The sequence below is a fragment of the Arvicola amphibius genome, chromosome 8 (assembly GCF_903992535.2).
Source record: "Arvicola amphibius chromosome 8, mArvAmp1.2, whole genome shotgun sequence".
Classification (NCBI taxonomy): Eukaryota; Metazoa; Chordata; class Mammalia; order Rodentia; family Cricetidae; genus Arvicola; species Arvicola amphibius.
The window spans coordinates 65,732,999-65,738,998 of NC_052054.1; positions in this window are offsets into that span (position 1 = coordinate 65,732,999).

Here is a 6,000-nt window from a genome sequence, read left to right on the forward strand (position 1 = left end):
TGAATTTTTAAAGATTTTCTTTTTATGCACATGTGTGTTTTGACTGCACCTGTGCCTGGTGCCCATGGAAGATAGAAGAAGGCACTGGATCCCCAGGAACTGGAGCTCCAGACAATTGTTAGCCTCCATATGGGTTCTGGGAGTTGATCAGGTCCCCCAAAGAACAACAAACTCTCTTAGCTGCTGAGTGATCTCTCTAGACCCTTGTTATTTTTTGAGGCATAGTGTCTCACAGCCTGAACCCAGAGCACACTCATTTGGATAGGCTGGCTGGCCAACAAATCCCTGGTATCCATCTATTTCTGTTCCCTGAATTCTGGTCTTATAGGCACACGTTACTCTGCATGGCCTTTGAAACTTTTTTTAAATAGTGCCTAGAGAGATGACTCAGTGGTTAAGAGATGGACCATTCTAGCAGAGGACCAAGTTTGTATGGTGTGTATATGGGGGGCATGAGTATGGAGGTCAGAGGTTAATTTTATGTAGTTGGTTCTCTCCATCCACATTTGCATGGGACTGGGTACTTTTATATCATATCTCCCACACTTCCCATTTGAAAGACCAAACGTGTTTCCAGGTTTACTGTTCCTATTTCTATAACAAAATATCACAAGTTGAGCCTTGAACTCACTGGGTAGCTTAGGCTGCTCTCTCTCTCTCTCTCTCTCTCTCTCTCTCTCTCTCTCTCTCTGGTGTCAGAGAATTGTCTGTATTCTGTCAATTATATTTTAAATAAACGCTGATTGGCCAGTAGCCAGGAAGGAACAACCAGACAGGAAGTGGTGGCAGGTCAAGGAGAACAGGAGTGTTCTGGGAAGAAGGAAGCTCTTTCTGCAGTTGGAAGCCTGGCACAAAAGAAACAAGATGTGACTGCCCCGCTGAAAAAGGTACCAAGCCATGTGGCTAACACAGATAAGAATAATGGGCTAATATAAATTATAAGAGTTAATAAGAAGCCTGAGTTAATGGGCCAATCAGTTTATAACTAATGTAGACCTCTGTGTGATTTTCTTGGGACTAAACAACTGGGGGACCTGGTGGGACAGAAACCGTTGCCAACGTGTCTCTCTCTCTCTCTCTCTCTCTCTCTCTCTCTCTCTCTCTCTCTCCCTCTCCCTCTCCCTCTCCCTCTCCCTCTCCCTCCCTCCCTCCCTCCCTCCCTCTCTCCTTCTCTCTCTCTCTCTCTCTCTCTCTCTCTCTCTCTCTGGCTTTTCAAGACAGGGTTTCTCTGTAGCTTTGGAGCTTGTCCTGGAACTGGCTCTTGTAGACCAGACTGGCCTCAACTCACAATATGATATGCCTGCCTCTGCCCTCTGAGTACTGGGATTAAAGGCGTGTGCCGCCAATGCCCTGCTAGCTACTCTTAAACTCACAATCCTCCTGGATCAGCTTCCCCAGTGGTAGATTCACAGATATAAGCCACCACAGCTGCCCAAAGCATTTATATTTTCAGTGTTTGGGGGCCTGAAGTCTAAAATCAGAACAGATTTGGGGTGTGATGAGAGGCTACTGCTCACACACAGCCTCTTGGGGCTGGGTCCTCAACAGGTGTGAGGGGCAATGGACATGAATTCCAAGTGTTTTTGTCACCTACCTTTTCCATAACCTTGGGGGTAAAGATTTCAGCGTCTGGGGGATAGAGACATTCAGACACAGACACTGGTGCCAAATGTTTCTGGCTAGCAAAATCACCTTTGCAATAATTGATACCCATATAGATTGTCCTCAAAGACACCTGTGGTGTTCTTTAAATATGCTGAAATCCTGTGAGATGATTTTGGAAAATCAAGGTGTGGTGGCACATGCCTAGAATCCCAACACTAAGGTGGCAAGAGGATCAGGAGTTCAGGGTTATCCTCAGTTCATAGCAAGTTCAAGGTCAGTCTGGGGCATAAATCAAGAGGGAGGAAGACTATGGCTCATTAGACTTCCTTCTTCTGTTTTATTTTTTTGCATCATTTATCATGTGTAAAAACAGACTTAAAAAGAAAGAGCGAATTAAATTTGGTATTATAAAGCAAGGAATAGTCGGTCAGTGGTGGTATACGCCTTTAATCCCAGCACTAGGGAGCAGATCTCTGTGAGTTGAGGCCGGTCTGGTCTACCAGAGCTAGTTCCAGGACAGGCTCCAAAGCAACACATAGAAACCCTGTATCAAAAAAACAAAATAAATAAATAAATAAATGAATAGATAAATAAAGGAATAAAAACCAAACAAACCCAAACAAAAAACCCACACAATATCATCTGAAAGTTATCCAAGACTCAAAATCTCCCAGGAATAATCCCTTCCTTATAATTTCCACAGTGGTGAGAGTGTGACCAGTTACCGCCAAAGTAATTGCTTTTTGTTGTTTTTATTGTTGCTGCTCATATTTGACATTTGATACTGAAATACATTATTAATTTATTTTATTCAGTGCTTTATTGTGTGCCTGCATGCACAAACACACATGCCATAGCACACACACACACATAGTACATGTGTGAGGCTCAAGGACAACCTGAGGTTCTTCTTCCACCATGTGGGTCCTGGGCTTCAAATTCATGTTGTCAGACTTTGCAGCAAGCACCTGTACACTGAGCCATCTGGCTTGCCCTGGAATTTATTCTTAATAAATGTAGCTATAAAATAACCAAATTAATAAATATTAATACATTATACATGATAGCTTCATCAGCTTGTGATTATTATTAAAGTGTGCACAGACCCATGCATGGCCACCATTCACGGGTTGAGATCAAAGGACTCAGGGTCTTTCTTGTTGCTTTGGGATGTGGACAGGGAAGCCAGGTCACCTCATCCATCACATCCCCAGCCTCCCATCAATTCTGTGCTGCAGCTTCTCAATCACTTCGCTGACACAACACCTCCACAAATAGAAGGATGCTGGAAACACTTCCCTGGAGTTTGTCAAGTTCCAAAACTTAGGTTTCTATGCCACAGGAATACGCAAACTTCCCACTGCCAAAAAATGTGCGGCTTACCCTGGCTCCTACGTTGACTAATAAAGATGTCTTTGAGCCTAGTAAGAATGACTTCAAAATTCAGATCTGAACCTGCTATTTCTTCGGCTTGAACCTATTGATGAGAACAAAACCAGGCAGCCTACAGGTGTCAAAGTCATGCCAAGGACAACAAAACAACCAGACAAAACGTTCAAAGGATTTAGTAACAATCCAGAAACTGCTGTGGTTGTGATTAGGAGCTGAGACTTGAGGGCTGAGTGGGTGGAAGCCATTGGTGTGGGAAGAGTGCAGAAAAAAGAGTGGAGAACCCTGGGCATCCTGTGGGAGGGGAAGGGAAGGACAGGTCAGGAGATAGGATATCTGCAGGAGTGGGTAGGGTCAGAAAAAGTTTTTCTTTCTTTCTCCCATTGTTTGAATACATTAGCTACAATTTTGTTTCTTTTCCTTCCTTCTGTTTGGTGTCAAACCTGGGACAAATGGCTGAGGTGCCCTTTTAACATTTCAAAACGGGTGCTGGCACACACCAGGTTCTCCCAGCACCCCTCAGTCCTTACCCATTACAGGGTCCTCCTGGCTTGCATATCCCCATCACCTACCCTGAACTCTCCATCTCAGGGGGGTGGGTTGCTCTTCCTTTTATAATCCAAGCCTATTGTGCCTCCTGACTACTAAACCTGGTTCCCCTTCTTCCCCCCCCCCCCCAAATATGGCTCAGGGTCAGTCCACTCTGGACCTTCCTAGACCTCCCTGAATCTGGCTATGCTCGCCCACATATCTTTAATAGACTTTCTCCTCCACCGTAGGAACAGTCATGGTCCTTTGCTTTTCATCACCTTCCTTCCCGCCTCCTATTTTTTTTCCAAACATGTTCAAGATACACTGTATATTGTATGAAAGTTCCAAAGAAAACTAGCCGGGACAGCGGTGGTGCACACCCTTAATCCCAGCACTGGGGAGGTAGAGGCACCCAGATCTCTGTGAGTTCAAGGCCAGCCTGGTCTATAGAATGCCTTCCAGGACAGCCAGAGCTACACAGAGAAACCCTGTCTTGAGAAATAAAACAAACAAACAAAGAAACAATCAAAAACAAAAATAAAAAAGAAAACTATTGTTCTAGCTATAACCTTGCAAAATGAGCTTCTTTTAAAATTTTATGTTTAACATTTTTATTTATTTTATGGGAGATCATGAGATTGACCTATAGCACTGTCTAAAATGATGGTTTAGTGGGGCCGAAAAAATGGAATTTTAGATTGATTTAGTTATTTAATTTATTCAAATTGAAATGGTCACTGCTGGCTTGGGTCCCATCCCACAATGATTGGCTCAGGCCCAGAGAACTTACAGAGGAACAAGGAAGTTGTCTCCTCTGGAAAGGGGCAAGGAGAGAAGAGGAGAAGGGTAAGGACATAGCCCTGAGGCACCTGCTGGTCTGGGCTGGTCTCGGAGAAGGGGAAGGGCCTGTGCCTCAGCTGAAGGCAAGAAACAGAAGTTGCCTCATTCTAGGCTGGAGAACAGCAGGGCAGCATTTACAGAGCTTTGGCTAAATGCAGGGCCCTTCCTCCTCTAGCTAGATAGAGTGGCACCTGCCTATAATCCCAGTACTCTGAGCAGGAAACAGGAGGATGGCCGATCTGAGGCCAGCCTGGGTTATACTACAAGACAGACTCAGAAAACAAGCCAGCAAACAGGAAACAAACAAGGAACTATGTTTCATAGGTGTGTTATGCACGTGGTACGTTATCTTGCTCCATCCTATCAGCCAAACTGAGTCATCTAGGCAGAGCCTGTACCAAAGTCCATAAAGCTGGGGGGTGGGTGTGTGTCATGAATCTGCAGTGACCGATGCCTGGGACTTCTGGAATTTGTACAATTCACTGTTAGGTGTGGGCTGTCCAGAGCCAGAGAACCTCAGGATTGGGATGTCCAGGAATAAAAGGACTTTGTGAGAACACTGGGTTCAGAGAAGACAGAGAGAAGGGGAAGGAAGGAAAGGAAGGAAGGAAGGAAGGAAGGAAGGAAAGGAAGGAAGGAAGGAAGGAAGGAAGGAAGGAAGGAAGGAAGGAGAAGGGAGAAGGTAATGAATGGAAAGAGACAAAGAGAGAGTGTGGGAGGACACATAGCTAATGTTTATGTCTGGAGCATACTCTTCTAATACAGCTACTTTCCTCCTTCAGTTGAGGCTTCTGTCACTATTCCTGCCCCAAAGCGCAGACAGCCTGAGATTTCCCTCTTCAACTTTCACTCCTTCACATCAGAAGTTCCCGAAAGCCCACTGGGCACCTGGGAAGAGCACTGGATGCCTTGGGAATAAGTGGGAAATTTGAGGAATTAGGGAGGTGTCAAGAGATGATGGCTACAACCCTTGGCAGAGGGTTTTGTGAGTTTTCCCTAGGGCTTTCCTGCCTGACTCTAAATTCAAGTGGATGGGATTATAGCATGAGCTCTGCATGCCCGGGTGCAGAGCAACTGGCTTGTGATTCCTGGCTCCACCCCACACAAATATCTGTGCTTCTTGCTTAAGCAGAAAGCAAACTTAATAAAATAAAGTAAAATAAAAGCAGTATTGAGCATTTATGCCACTTTAATAGCTCCCACTGCTCCCTCTCCCCACCCTCGACTATTACCTCTATTTTTTCCTGCTTATTGACACAGCATATCCCTATTTAGTCCAAGTTGGCCTTGAATTTGTGGCAAGACTCTTGATTCAGTAGTCTGAGCACCTGGGGATTGCAACCTGGCTGTTCCTATGACTTTAACTCACATATTATATGAGCGTAATCATCTGATATTTTTTTGGGGGGGGGACGGACATGGAGCTACTTGTTTTCTTTCAGCACAATGTCCTTGATATTTGTCCATTACAGTGCATAACAGGATCTTTTCCTCCTCCTTTTTCTTCTGAGACAGGGTCTGGTAATGTACCTGTCCTGGAACTCACTATATAGACAAGGCTGGCCTTGAACTCCCAGAGATCTTCATGCCTGCCTAATACTGGGATTAAAGGTGTGCTTCAGTATCATCACTATG